The sequence below is a fragment of the Puma concolor genome, chromosome D2 (assembly GCF_028749965.1).
Source record: "Puma concolor isolate L17-30 chromosome D2, mPumCon1.1.hap2, whole genome shotgun sequence".
Taxonomy (NCBI): Eukaryota; Metazoa; Chordata; class Mammalia; order Carnivora; family Felidae; genus Puma; species Puma concolor.
In genome coordinates this window covers 12,776,131-12,789,918 of record NC_141677.1, presented here as the reverse complement: position 1 = coordinate 12,789,918, position 13,788 = coordinate 12,776,131, and the positions used below count along the sequence as shown (strand labels likewise).

Genomic DNA, 13,788 nt, shown 5'->3' with positions numbered 1-13,788 from the left:
ACCTGAACATTTCATTGTACGTTTCTTGCAAATTTTCGGTAAAGGTGATATTTTTTATTTTTATTTTTTTATTTTTTCGTTCAGTTGATATTTTTAAAAAATGAAACGTTTAAAAAGCTGTCCTAGTGTTAAAGGCAGGGGTTGAAACATGGAGGCAGGTGTAGCGTAAGAAAAATAGAGATGAGCCCGTACGATCCTTGCGATGTGCCGGGCACGTTTTCCCTCTCAGTGATCTAATCATCTCAACCACCTGCAGGAGGTGTTATTATTACTGCCCCATTTTACAGGTGGGGACACTCACTCAAGATCTCACAGATAGTATGTTGAAGAGCTGGGTTCTGAGCCTGGGAAGGTTGGCTCCAAGAATGTGCTCTTTACTGCTGCTGTGTCGGAATTAAAGCCGAGGTATGGGGGCACCTGGGTGGCTCAGTCAGTTAAGCCTCTGACTCTTGGTTTCAACTCAATTCACAATCTCATGGTTTTGTGAGTTCAAGCCCCATGTCAGGCTCTGCGCTGACAATGAGGAGCCTGCTTGGCATTCTCTGTCTCCCTTTCTTTTTTTTCTCTCTCTCTCTGCCCCTCCCCTCCTCAAAAAAAATAAACATGAAAAAAACCTGAGATCAGAGACAAACATATCTTACGATTTCACTCATATGTGGAATTTGAGAAACTCCACAGTTTCAAACATAAGGGAAGACAAGGAAAAATAAGATAAAAACAAAGATGGGAGACAAACCATAAGAGACTCTTAAATGCAGAGAACAAGCTGAGGGTTGCTGGAGAGGCATTGGGTGGGGGGATGGGCTAAATGGGTGACAGGCATTAAGGGGGGCACCTTTCGGGATGAGCACTGGGTGTTAAATGTAAGTGATGAATCACTGGGTTCTACTCCTGAAGCCAAGACTACACTGTATGTGAACTAACGTGATGGAAAAAAAAAAAAAGTTGAGATGCCAATCAGACTACCTGGCTTTCAAATCCCACATTCATCATGTTCCTGACTGGGGGTCCACGAATAAGCTACTAGCCTCAGTTGCCTAAAATATTTTTTTTTTAAATGAGGGTTATATAGGGTGCCTGGCTGGCTCAGTTGGTAGAGTGTGCAACTCCTGATCTTGGAGTCATGAGTTTAAGCCCCACACTGGGTGTAGAGTTTTCCTTTAAAAAATGAGGGCTATAAAAGCACTTACCTTATAGGGTTGTTCTGGCGTTACCTGAGGTAGAGCATTGTTAAGGGCTCAAAAAAAAGTGCTCGGAGGGGCGCCTGGGTGGCGCAGTCGGTTGAGCGTCCAACTTCAGCCAGGTCACAATCTCGCGGTCTGTGAGTTCGAGCCCCACGTCAGGCTCTGGGCTGATGGCTCAGAGCCTGGAGCCTGTTTCCGATTCTGTGTCTCCCTCTCTCTCTGCTCCTCCCCCGTTCATGCTCTGTCTCTCTCTGTCCCAAAAATAAATAAACGTTGAAAAAAAAATTAAAAAAAAAAAAAAGTGCTCGGTGCATAATAAATGTATCATTACGCGTAACCTTCTGGAACCTGGGGCCCGTAGAGCGGTGGCTCCTAAATCCCACCAAGTGTATGGGTGACGGGGAGTAATTAGACACGAAAGGAGTGACCACAGAGGTGAAGGCAGGTTTGAGTCAGGGAAGTTGTTATGTGCAAAATTCACATTTAGCAGGGTGGATGTTCCACGGGACGACTAGAAAACCACTGCAGACAACTGTGGAGGTTGGAATTTCGACGCTGTCACTTCCTAGGTCCTTCCTGGATTGTGCAAGTAAATATCCATGGCCAGAACCGTCATCTACACGGACTCCCAAAGGGAGAGAATATTTTGTCTACGCGATAAAACAAACAGCTCATTCACTTTTGGGTCCTGTCTATACTGACAGAAGCCCCTTGGTAAGAGTTCTTGACTCGGTCTCTCTCCCCTGACACGCACCATCACACCACCCAGGGTACTTTTGGTTGGAATCCCCATGGATTCATGTCTAGTAGCCCAACACTCAGCCTGACCACACTGACGGCCACTACTCTGCAGAGCATTTCTGTTGGGGATGATACGGGTCCCAGGAGTCCCCACGACAATCACCCCAGAGAACTCTGCTGTTTAAAGACAGATAGGTTTGGGGCGCCTGGGTGGCTTGGTCGGTTAAGCGTTCGACTTTGGTTCAGGTCATGATCTCATGGTTCATGAGTTCAAGCCCCATATCGGGTCTCTGTGTTCACAGCTCAGAGCCTGGAGCCTGTGTCAGATTCTGTGTCTCTGCCTCTCCCCCTCTTGCACTCTGTCTCTCTCTCTCTCTCAAAAATAAATAAACATTCAAAAAAAATTTTTAAGTAAAGACGGCTACGTTCAATGGGCTATTTTTGACTACAGTTGTTCCTTTAGGGATAGAAAAAGTTAAAGTTAGAAGTTATTTGTGGAGACTGTATATATAGAGAGAGACAAAGACAGGGAGACAGAGAGAGAGACGGAGAATGAATTAGCAACCTGGAGGTCAAGGTTTGGCAAAAATGATAACCAACAGGTAGCTGTGGTTGGGAAATTTAGACCAAAGTATCCACAGAAAGAGAAAAGACTTGGAAAACCTGAAAATCATTCGTGTAGCCCATCAACGAAAACCAGTCCAAACAGAGCTAGGAACAGGTCAGAAGAAAGCGAACCCAGGAATACGGGCCTTTTTGAGGCAACCACTGTAGTTAAGTGTTTCCTGTTCTTCTCAGGGCCAGGCTAGGCTGGTTGAGTGCCGAGCCCAGTGTGCTGGGGGCAGGGTGGGGGGCTAGTGGATGGGCTGGGCTGGGGGGTACCAGGGGCTCAGGTATCCCGCAAAGGAGACACAACTTTGAGAAGAAGCCTATAGGTAATGAAAGCCTCGGACCGCTTTAGTGTGGGTTTAAATTATTTGTAGGTGGCCGCAGTGAAATGTGAAATGTCCTCTGGGGCTCGATGTAACACCCGTTAGTTTAAACCAACATTGTATCTTTCACCGTCCCTTGCCTCCACGTTGCCCATGAACTATGACCTCAACCTAGCCCACGTTCTTAAGATTTTTAAGGTGAGCAATCAAACTTAGGTAAACATCCCCACCAGAGAGAGAGAGAATAACCATGGGCCCAGCTTCCTTGTGAAAGTGCATGTATATATTTATGTCAAACGTACAATCACAACCCTTGTGTGTTACCGGACTCGCCTATGTTGAAAGAGAATGCTTTGTTGAGGAGGCTGAGTGCCCTGGAAGGAAGTTGCTCAATGTAAGTGGAAACCAAACCCTAGCTTTGGTTTCCTCGGGAAATTTTGCAGTAACTGCTTCTCTATAATTAGTTAGCATGGGCTTGACCACGGCCTTCAGCCTAGACCCAGCCATCGGATGATAGACACTAGCCACGCACAGACCTCGGAGCCGTCCCACCAGTCGTCTGTTCCGTCCTGGAGCCTGGACGCCTTGGAGTCTTGCGAGTTTGCCTTTGAAGGAACCACCCAGTCTGGGGGTTTGCAGTTGTTTTTCTGAGTCTGCTGCGGATCCAAGAGAAGGAGTGAGGGGAGGAGAGAGGAGGAGGGGCAACGAGGGCTTGGTGCAAAGCAGACTCACTTCCATCTATCCCCCATCTATCACAGGCACACATGTGAAAGGCGGTTCCCTTGTCAATAAAAGGGGGAAAGGAGTTAACAATCTCAGATCTGTTTTTGCTTTTTCACTGATGAGGAAATAAATCCAGAGAGGTTAAGTGGCCCAAGGTTGTGAGTTTACGGTAAGTGGCCGAGACTTCTGGCTTCCCGCCCAGGGCCTGTTCTCACTACTGACCCGCTTCCCACCCCCAATATAACACTGAGGACGGCAGAGTGACAGGTGCTGCTGATAAACCTCCTGATGGCTGATTGACCATCCATCACTCATCAATCAGCTATTGATGTCTTATCAGGCCGCCAGATGGTGCCTGGAAGGTGCAGAAAGGCTTCAACTCATGCCATCTTTCCCACAAAGAGGTTGATCTGTACTTTGAGACGTGACACATATTCAAAACATGTGAAAGACAGTGCAAAACCAGGGCGGGGGAGTGTGGAGATCAATGTCACAGCAATGAGAGGAGGGAGAACCCTCTTCAAGGAACCTCCCTGGTGGGCTTTGCAGAGGTGAGCCCAGCGCTGAGCCTGGAGGATGCATTCCAGACACAAGGGCAGGAGGGCAGCCCAGGCCCCTGCAGGGACAGTGTCAGCAGCAGAAACAGAGGGGTCTGTGAGGACCTAAGGGGGTCTCCTGGCAGGGGGGGTATGGTCACACTAGGAGAGATGGCCGCTCCCGATCGCCTGGACCTACCGGCTGCCCCCCTTCCCCTCCCGCCTGACTGATGGGAGAATCACGGTGATGCAGTTGCTTACCAACACCCACTGCTGGGTCCTTAGATCAGACCTTCATTACCCCTCCCCCACCGGCCTTCTCCTTGCTCTTCTAGCCCTTGATCTGGCTTCCCTACCCTTCTCACGGCCACCAGAATTCTCTTGCTAAAGAGCCAATGTTGCTATGTCCTCGCTCTGCTTTTAGATCCAACCAACCCACTGCCTGTAGGATAAGTCCTTTCTCCTTTGCAGGGCAGACCAGGCCCTTCAAAGGCTGACCACACCTACTTTCTCTCCCCTCTCCCCCCACCCAGCCCCTGCATCCTTGGACCCAGGCTCATGTCCTCATAGCCCCTTCCTACAAACAACATGCATTACTCTCCATGACGGTAATGAGAGCTGAATCTTCCATGACTTTCTGGCAGAGTTCCTTCATCCAAGAAAGTCTCTATGACTATTTGCCTCCTGACTTTTCTATTGAGGCTCACCTCGAATGCATCACCTCCTCCATGGAGCCTCCCTTTCTTGCTGCTCAGGTTCCTGGCCCTGAGCTCTGATATCACATTGTTGTTCCTGTTCCCATATTTGTTTAAATATCTACCTCTTCTGTAAGCTGGGAACCCAGGGCCTGATTCTCATTCTGTTACGCCCAGGGCTTGCTATAGCTTATTGTTCATAGAGTGTTCTTTTTTTTTTTTTTTTAATTTTTTAATGTTTATTTATTTTTGAGAGACAGAGCACGAGCAGGGAAGGGCCAGAAAGAGAGGGAGACACAGAATCTGGAGCAGGCTCCAGGCTCTGAGCTGCCAGCACAGAGCCGGACGCAGGGCTCTCACCCATGAACCGTGAGATCATGACCTGAGCCGAAGTTGGACGCTCAACCGACTGAGCCACCCAGGTGCACCCATAGAGTGTTCTTAATAAAGATCTGCTGAATGAAGGAGTGAATGAAGGAGTGGAAAAGTATGATAGGAATAAAAAACGAAGCCAGATTTTCAGGTCACTGGGGCAAAATCAGGAGAGGACACTGTGCAGATGTGGCCCCATGGAGAGGCCAACTCTGCCCCAAGAAAGGTTGGGGTTTGCCCCTCCTGCAGTCATCCCCCTCTGTTACTGAGCACTCCACCCTCCAAGACTGAGATTAGGGCTGCAGAGTGACTGCAGAGGTCACAACAGCAGAACTTTCACACATTTTTAAAAACCTATTTTGATGGTAAAATAACACAGGAAGTCAGGACGAAAAAAGAAAGTTAGCGATGATCCCATGACCTCAATACGATCAATTACTATTGTTTTTTGATGTCCAGTCCAGTCTTTTTCCTTAGGTCTTGTGATGGTTAATTTTGTGTTAGCCTTATAGGCTAAGGGATGAACAGAGGGCTGGTGAAACATCGTTCTTGGGGTGCCTCTGAGGGTGTTTCCAAAAGAGATTAGCATGTAAATCAGAAGACTGAGTAAAGATTGCCTCACCAAGGCATGTGGGCATCATTCAGTCTTGATGTAGAGCACAAAGGCAGAGGACGGATGAATGGTCTCTCTCCTCTCGAGCTGGGGTGCTCATCTTTTCCTGACCTTGGCCATCAGTTCTCCTGGTTCTTAGGTCTTCACACTTGGACCGGTACTTACACCATTGGCTCCCCTGTTTCTCAGGCCTTTGGGTTTGGACTGGGATGGCACCATGGGCTTTTCTGGACCTCTCCAGCTTGCAGACAGCAGACTGTAGGGCTTCTCAGCCTCCACAATTCCGAGCCAGTCCCTCATAATGAATCTCCTTCTGAAATCAACATGCTGTACACCTTAAACTTACAGTGTTATATGTCCTTTGGGATGTGAAATGTTGGGGTCGGGGAGTGAACGTTCAAGAAAGGATTCTTGAGACGTCTTCGGTGCAAAAAAGGATGGTTTTATTAAAGCATGGGGATAGGACGTGTGGGCAGAACAAGCTGCCTTGGGGTTGTGAGGGGTGGCTGATTCTATACTTTCAAGTCGGGAGGGGGTTAGCGATAGTGGAGTCTCCAAGGCATTTGGAAGCAAGGCTTCTAGGACCTTAGGAGCTATTTACTACCGTCTAGTAAACCATTAGTCATGAGACCCTTTAGATGTATATCAGTGGAGCCACGTGTTTGGAAGATGACTGCTAACATTTATCTTCGGGGGAAGTAGACATAAAGGAAGTTTCCAAAGGGATTTTTATATGTTAAAGAGGACCTACAGGATCCTGGAGAGGTCAGGCTAATGTCAAGCTATGGTTGCCTTTTGCCTCTAGCAAAGTATTCACATCAAGGCAGTTGAGCTCCTGGAGGAAGGTCACTCTGCCTCTCTCAAGTACTTGTCAATGGCTGCAAAGGAAATGAAATCTTTTTCTATATTTCTTTTGCCTTTGTTCTCCACATCAAACTGTCTATCAGCAAAGCTGTAAAAAAAAAAAAAAAAAACAACAATCTCTTTCTATGTACCCATAAATCTCCTACTGGCTCTCTTTCTCTGGAGAACCCTACCTCATGTCTATAGTTGCAATTATGGTTTTTAAGTAGAGCAGATAAGCAGGAAATCAAAATTCTTGAGAACATGTCTTTTAGATGCCTTCCAGTGTTCTGCATACAATGGGCGCTCAATAGGTAATTTTAGGCAGACTGGCCTGTATCCTGACCAAAAGCTTTTGTGAAAGGTGATGTCACCACCCTAGCAACCCTTCCAGAAGGAAGCCTGTGATAACATCTCTCCAGTACCTCCAGCCTTCTCTTTCCTGCCTGGAACACAACTTTCCTCCCTTCGTGTTGTATTTTTCATTACTCAACCAGCCATTCGGGCAACAAACATTTAGCGAGTGCCGGTTGTAGAGTGGGTCCTGGGCTACAGTCTCCATGCTTCCTGCCCTGTGGCTTTGCTGACCTGCAAGCCTGTGCCTCCACCCTCGTGACCATCCTGCCCAGAGCCTCCTCGAGACCCTTTATTGGTGGCTCACCGCGCAGCGCTTATCCAGTTAAACCAAAAGTCCACGTGTACTCAAGTTCCTTCTTTTGTCTGTGCTGCATCCAGAAGCAAAATAATTGTCCAGCTGTCCTGAGAACAGCCAACAGTTGGGATTGTGTCAGCGAGTCTTTGTTCAGTTCCTATAAAGGACTGTCTATTAGGTAACAATCCGTTCCAAATGGAAAAGACGCCTTTCGTAAGGCCTGAAATTAACGATTGCCACATCCCCCTTCAGGCCCACAAACAGTTCTTTCACTACGAAAGAACAAGCTTGACTAACTAGAGTCTTGAAAACGTCTTTTCTAGCTCTAAAAGTCATGGGATCTGGCCGCAGAGACAAGCAGAGGATGACAGTGCATGAGGGGAGCTCCTGCGAAGAGAGGCGAGCCAGGGGCGGCTGGCGTGGGCCGAGCTGCCACGCTGCTGCCCGCACTGCTTTTCTTTCGTGCAGGGAGCACCAGCAAGGGTGGGCTTGCGAAGGGCGACGCCGTCACAGGACGGCGCTTGGACGATGGCATCACCTCCACGCAGGCGAAACACCACGTGAGCTTGGGGGGGGAGCTCGTCCCACATCCCGACAAGAACCGCGCTCACCCGTGGTGGCTCAGCACTCTTCAGCCTCCCCGTAAACTCACGAGGATGAGGCAGGAAAGAAAGTCAGATTTCGGACACGCCGGCGCTCTTGCCGGACAGGCAGCTGGAACTTTCCGTAAGGCGCACGTGTGTGTGTGTGTGTGTGTGTGTGTGTGCACTCACACGTTGTCACGGGCTGAACTTTATCCCCCTGATATTCATACGTTGAAGTCTTAACTCCCGGGAGCTCAGCATGTGACTGTGGTTGGACACGGGGCCTTTCGAGAGGTACTTAAGGTTCAATGAGGTCATCAGAGTGGGCATTAATCCCTATGACTGGCGTCCTTATGATAAAGGGAGGTTGGGACACAGACACACAGTGGGACAACCACGTGGAGACACAGCGGGAACACAGCCACCGTTAAGCCACGGAGATTGGCCTCGGGAGACGCCAAACTTGCCGAAGGGGACCAGAATATGCCACCCCAGATGTGCCACTTTTTGATTATGTTGAGCTGAAGGCAATGAAGACCTAGCACATTCGGAGAAAAAATTTTCTCTCTCCCTGAACTGCCTGGAAGAAGTGAAAAAGGGGCCTGAGCTAGAACAAGAACAACGGCCGGAGATAACTTTCTTATCTGAAAGACTTACCTGTGTGGCAGGACAAACGTCTGACTGCCAAACATCTGCTCTTTCTCATGGTCCTGTGCTGTGAATCGCCCCCTCCCCTTTGAAGCCCCATAGGATGGCACGTAAGCCTCAGTTGCCCGACTGCCTTTGGGTCCCATGTTTTTATGGGGTTCCTGCACGTACAAAATTAAAATAGATTTTCCCCCTGTCGATCTATCTTATGTCAATTTAATTATCGGAACTAAGAACCTAGAAGGGTAGAAGGAAACTATTTCCTCCCCTACATGGCCAACACCTTGGTCTCTGACCTGTAGCCTCCAGATCCGTGAGAAAATTAACTCGTATTGTGTAAGCTGCCCAGTCTGCGGTACTTTGCGGAAGCTCAGGCAGACTAACGCACCCACTCCCACACATTCACACACTCTCACGCTCACGTAGGAACACTTTCACACACTCAGCCTCGCACACACACACACAGACTCATATACTCATGCACCATCTACACAGACACACATCAAACACGCTCACTCACACATATATCCTTATACACCCCCCCACACACATAGACACACGCACACACAAATCACACTCTCACATACTCACCCATGCAGACATGCTCACACTTATCTCAAACACAAACACTCGTACCCGTTCTTGCACAGACTCGCACTCAAACGCACACTCACCCACTCTCACACACCCACACACACCACACTTCACCCTCACATACACTTCCTGAGCCCCAAGACTTGGGCTGTTGCGGCTCGGGCCTGCACCGAGGCCAGTTTCCTTCCTTTGGTCTCTCTCAACCTCATTCCTCTTGCTAGAACCATCGGGGGCCTTCTGCCTGGAGTCTGACTTCTGGCATTCCGGCACTCCCTGCGTGCCTGGCACTTTGCTTTTCTGTCTCCAACTTTGGCCCGGACGGGAGCAGAATGGCTGAGATGCTATTGACCGCAGGCAGGCCGCACACACTCTGAGTCTCAAGATTCTTATCCCTAAAATCAGTAATCTAAACTAGCACAGTGGTTCTCAAAGTGGGTCCCCAGACCAATAGCATCAAGGTCACCTGGGACTCATTAGAAATGCACATTCTCAGGGCACCTGGATCGCTCCGTTGGTTGAGCGTCGGACTCTTGATTTCGGGTCAGGTCGTGATCCCAGGGTCATGGGATCGGACCCCGTGTTGGGCTCTGCATTTAGCATGGCACCTGCTTAAGATTCTCTCTCTCTCTCCCCCCACTCACGCACACACACACACACTCTCTCTCTCTCTCTCTCAAAAAGTAAAAAAAAAAGACGTGCACATTCTCAGGCTCCACCCACATATACTGAATCAGAACCTCTGAGGGGGTAGAGCCCAGAAATCTGTGTTTTAACATGTCCCTTGGGAAGTTCTGATCCAGGCTAAAGTTTGAGAATCACTGAACTGGAATATCTCTAAAATTTCTGTTCGGTAATAAACCTCCCAGACTTGCTGTGTGCATTGGGTTATTTATGAAATGCCTTCAATGCACCCATTCCCTTCCAAACATCATCTCTACAATCCCCTAAAGTAGGTGTCACGAAACAGTGTTTTCCGGAGTTGCCTGGTGGCATCCAACTTCGGCTCAGGTCATGATCTCACAGTTCGTGAATTCGAGCCCTGCGTCAGGCGCTCGGCGGTCAGCACAGAGCCTGCTTCTGATCCTCCGTCCTGCTCTCTCTCTCTCTCTCTGCCCCTCCCAGCTCATTCTTGCTCTCTTTCTCTCTCTCTCTCAAAATAAATAAATAAATAAACTTTAAAAAACGATTTTTAAAAAGTGTTTTCCGGATGAGTGACACGAGGCGCAGAGAGGCTAAGTAACTCACGAGGGGACACACAGCTGGAGATGAGCAGGAGGAGGATTTGAACTGGGGCTGCCCCACCACACTCTCTCCTGCCACAGTGACGAGGGCCTGACCCCCTATCAGCACTCAGGGAATGTCATCTTCTGGTGGTCCTATGACCCTCAGGTACCTGCCCTTCACACCTTGACCAGCATTTCTAGTGTCTACCACTGCCTACGTGAAGTGCCTTCCAGGTCCCCTCCATCCCCTCCCCCAGTTCCGCCTTCCTTTGGTTTTCACAGTGGCGAGTGCCGAGGCACCCCAGCACTCCCCGGATCCCACAACCCTCGGAGTCAGCTTGGCTACTGGAGGAAAGCCACTGTCCTAAGTTCCGGACCGTGATGGCCTGGAAAAATGCACCCTCTCTCCTCACCATCTCTCCTTACGAAGAGAACCTCCTCCCGCGGGTGGCTGTTGAGACCATCAAAGATCTGATCCTCACAAAACCCCAATACCTGTGGGGGAAAACGATGCTTGCGTAACGTTCCCATGGACGAAGCCTGAGGCATGTGGGCATTGAGCAGGACGTGAGCCCTCTCCCAGTACAGGTATTTGGGGGTGGCTGGACCACCCTGAGGCATACTCTGCTTCTTTCCCATTTCAGAGAGGCTCACCCCGCCCCACCTGGTTCTCTCCCAGCAACAAACATCCTGCTCTTCTCAGTAGTGCCTGCTTAGCGGTGCATCCCCTACCGGGAAGACAGGGATTTTGTCTTTTCCCTGCTGTAGCCCTAGTCCACACACATAGAAGTGTCTAATCAATATCTGTTGATTGAACGAATGACTGCTGTCCCGTCTACCGGTTTCTACCTCACGGGAGAGCTTCACACACATGCATGCACATGCCTCAGGGCCGGTGGAGGAGAGGCCAAGTTAGGGCAAGGAGGTAGGACACGAGAGCCCTAACAGAGGGAGGGTGATGATGGGGCAAGAGCAAAGCACAAGGGGCCGAGGGGGAGCCGAGAACGGGTCTTTGCACAGTTGGGACTGAAAATGAAGCCAAGCTGAGGGTGAAGGAAAAGTATCATAAACCGGAAATCAGTCCCAAGACCTGATAAGGATGTTTTTCAGATTATGGAGGAGGTCTGCTCACAGACAAATTATTATTTGTTTTGCCGAGTGCACAACGGTCACTGATGTGGGTAAGGATGGTCGCCAGCCTGTGAACCTCCAGGTCAGTCTGAGTTCAGACCAGCTCGCGGGATGCCTCGTGGGCAGGGCTAATTTGGTAACATGCAGAGGTGCACCACGGGGGTTTTTGTGGTCTGGACTTTCACCCTAAGTGATGCTAGGTTTAGTTCTGTTTTCTGTCTGCAGAGAATTCCTGCACCACTTGTCCTTTGGGGGAAGCACTGTGCATAATGCGGTACACAGGGTGCCCTGCGCCAGATTTCATGGCAGCGTGACCACGCTGGAGACTCCAAGCCGTCTGTGACCAGGTTAAAATTGAGTCCTCCCACCTAAAGCTCCTCCTCTTCCCCGGGGCACGGCCCCTCCCTTTTAATGGGTCCTCTGGTCATTCCCGGTAATTCCGCGACCCGGGCCCCAGACATCAGCAGAAGGGCGTGGCTCACCTTCGGTTTCTACGCCGCCGCCCGCGGTGTGCTTCTGGGCCCCGCTCCTTCTGGAACTGGGCTGTCGCTACTGCCCTCTAGGCGCAGGCAGTGGTTACAGAGATCAGCTCCGGAACCGAGGGGTGTGGTGAACAAAACTCCAGGCAAGGGAGGCGGCGGAAAACAGCAGCGATGTGTCCGCTCCTTTGCAGCGATAACCTGGTGTGTGAGGTTAAGTTCGCACTCGTTGCGGGCGCGCCCTGCCAGCTGCCTTCCCGTGGGAAGGGCCGTCGGTTGTAAGTGAAGACACATGGTTGCTAGACAAACTGCCTCACCAGAAGTCAATCAGGGAGGAGTGGAATTATCCCAGTGATGGATTTACTCAGTCCTGGCGAAGCCTCGTGACCAGGATGATCCAGCTTCGTGAACAGCCTTTCTATTCAGTTGTTCTCCCGCTTAGGGGGTGTGTTCGATGTCAACTGAGGCTCTCCACTACGTGCACCGGGGACACCTATGGGGAGGAAAGTTGTAGGCCTTACGTTCCTCCTGCTCAGCGCAGCCAGGCGTGTGATGCCTTCTGATGTTCCTGTAAAAGTCATTTTATTAGGAATTAATAACTGAAGGCGGCAGGGGTGGGGGAGGGGAGCTAGGTGGCTCAGTCAGTTAAGGGTCCGTCCAGCTCTTGATTTCGGCTCAGGTCATGATCTCACAGTTTGCGGGATTGAGCCCCGTGTAGGGCTCCACAGCCAGTGGGAAGCCTGCTTAGGATTCCTTCTCTCCCTCTCTCTCTGCCCCTACCTCCCCTGCAATAAACAGACAAAAATAACTGTGAAGCGATGAAGGGGGTCAAAGGCACAAACTTCCACTTATAAAATAAATAAGTGTGGGCCTTGTAATGCACAGCAATGTGACTGCATAGTTAACAATACTGTATTGCATGTTTGAAAGTTGCTAAGAGAATAGATCTCAAAAGTTCTCATCACAAGGGAAAAAGTGTGTAACTGTATGTGGTCTACATGTGGTGATGGATGTTTTCTAGACTTTATTGTGGTGATCATTTTGCAATACATACAGATATCAAATCATTATGTTGTACACCTGTAACTAATATGATGCTGTATGTCAATTATATCTCAATATAAAGCAATTTTAAATTTTTATTTGAAAAAAATTTTTAGTGTTTATTTTTGAGGGAGAGACAGAGTGCAAGCAGGGGAGGGGCCACGAGAGCGTGAGACAGAGAATCTGAAGCGGACTCCAGGCTCCAGGCTGTCAGCACTGAGCCCAACACAGGGCTTGAACCCATGAACCGTGAGATCATGACCTGAGCCAAAGTTGAACACTTAACCGACTGAACCACCCAGGTGCCCCTCAATAAAAAGAATTCTTAAAAATAGCCGTGAAGTTTTGTCAGCCATCTCTAGGCACAGAGTGGATCTTTGACTAGTAAACGAATAATATGAAAATAATACAGCCAAAGGAATCTAATCACTAACTAAACCCAGGCTAAAATTCCTGATTCTTCTATATATTCAAAGAACTTGTGAATAATGAGCTAATGAGAGGCAACTGGGTGGCTCAGTCAGTTCAGCATCTGACTCTTGGTTTAGGCTCAGGTCATGATCTCACAGTTTCATGGGTTCCAGCCCGGCATCAGGCTCTGCTCTGACAGCACGGAGCCTGCTTGGGATTCTCTCTCTTTCTCTCTCTGCCTCTCCCCAGCTTGCACACACTCTCTCAAAATATATAAATAAACCTTAAGAAAAATAAAATAGACCTCTAAAAACTGAGCTTATGACACACTGCCCCAGGGAAAGGAGGTTTTATCTTTGCTTGAACTCCAGATGTGCAAGTAA

The 13,788-nt window shown here is 49.3% G+C and overlaps 1 long non-coding RNA gene across 1 annotated transcript in view; it reads right to left on the bottom strand.

The window, feature by feature from the left end:
- Nucleotides 1-12,513, bottom strand: part of LOC147575777 (uncharacterized) — a 51,015-nt gene extending 38,502 nt beyond the window's left edge. The window contains exon 1 of the long non-coding RNA XR_015241545.1: nucleotides 11,954-12,513. This is a non-coding gene — a long non-coding RNA (uncharacterized LOC147575777). The remainder of the gene's footprint in view (nucleotides 1-11,953) is intronic.
- Nucleotides 12,514-13,788: the final 1,275 nt, after the last annotated feature.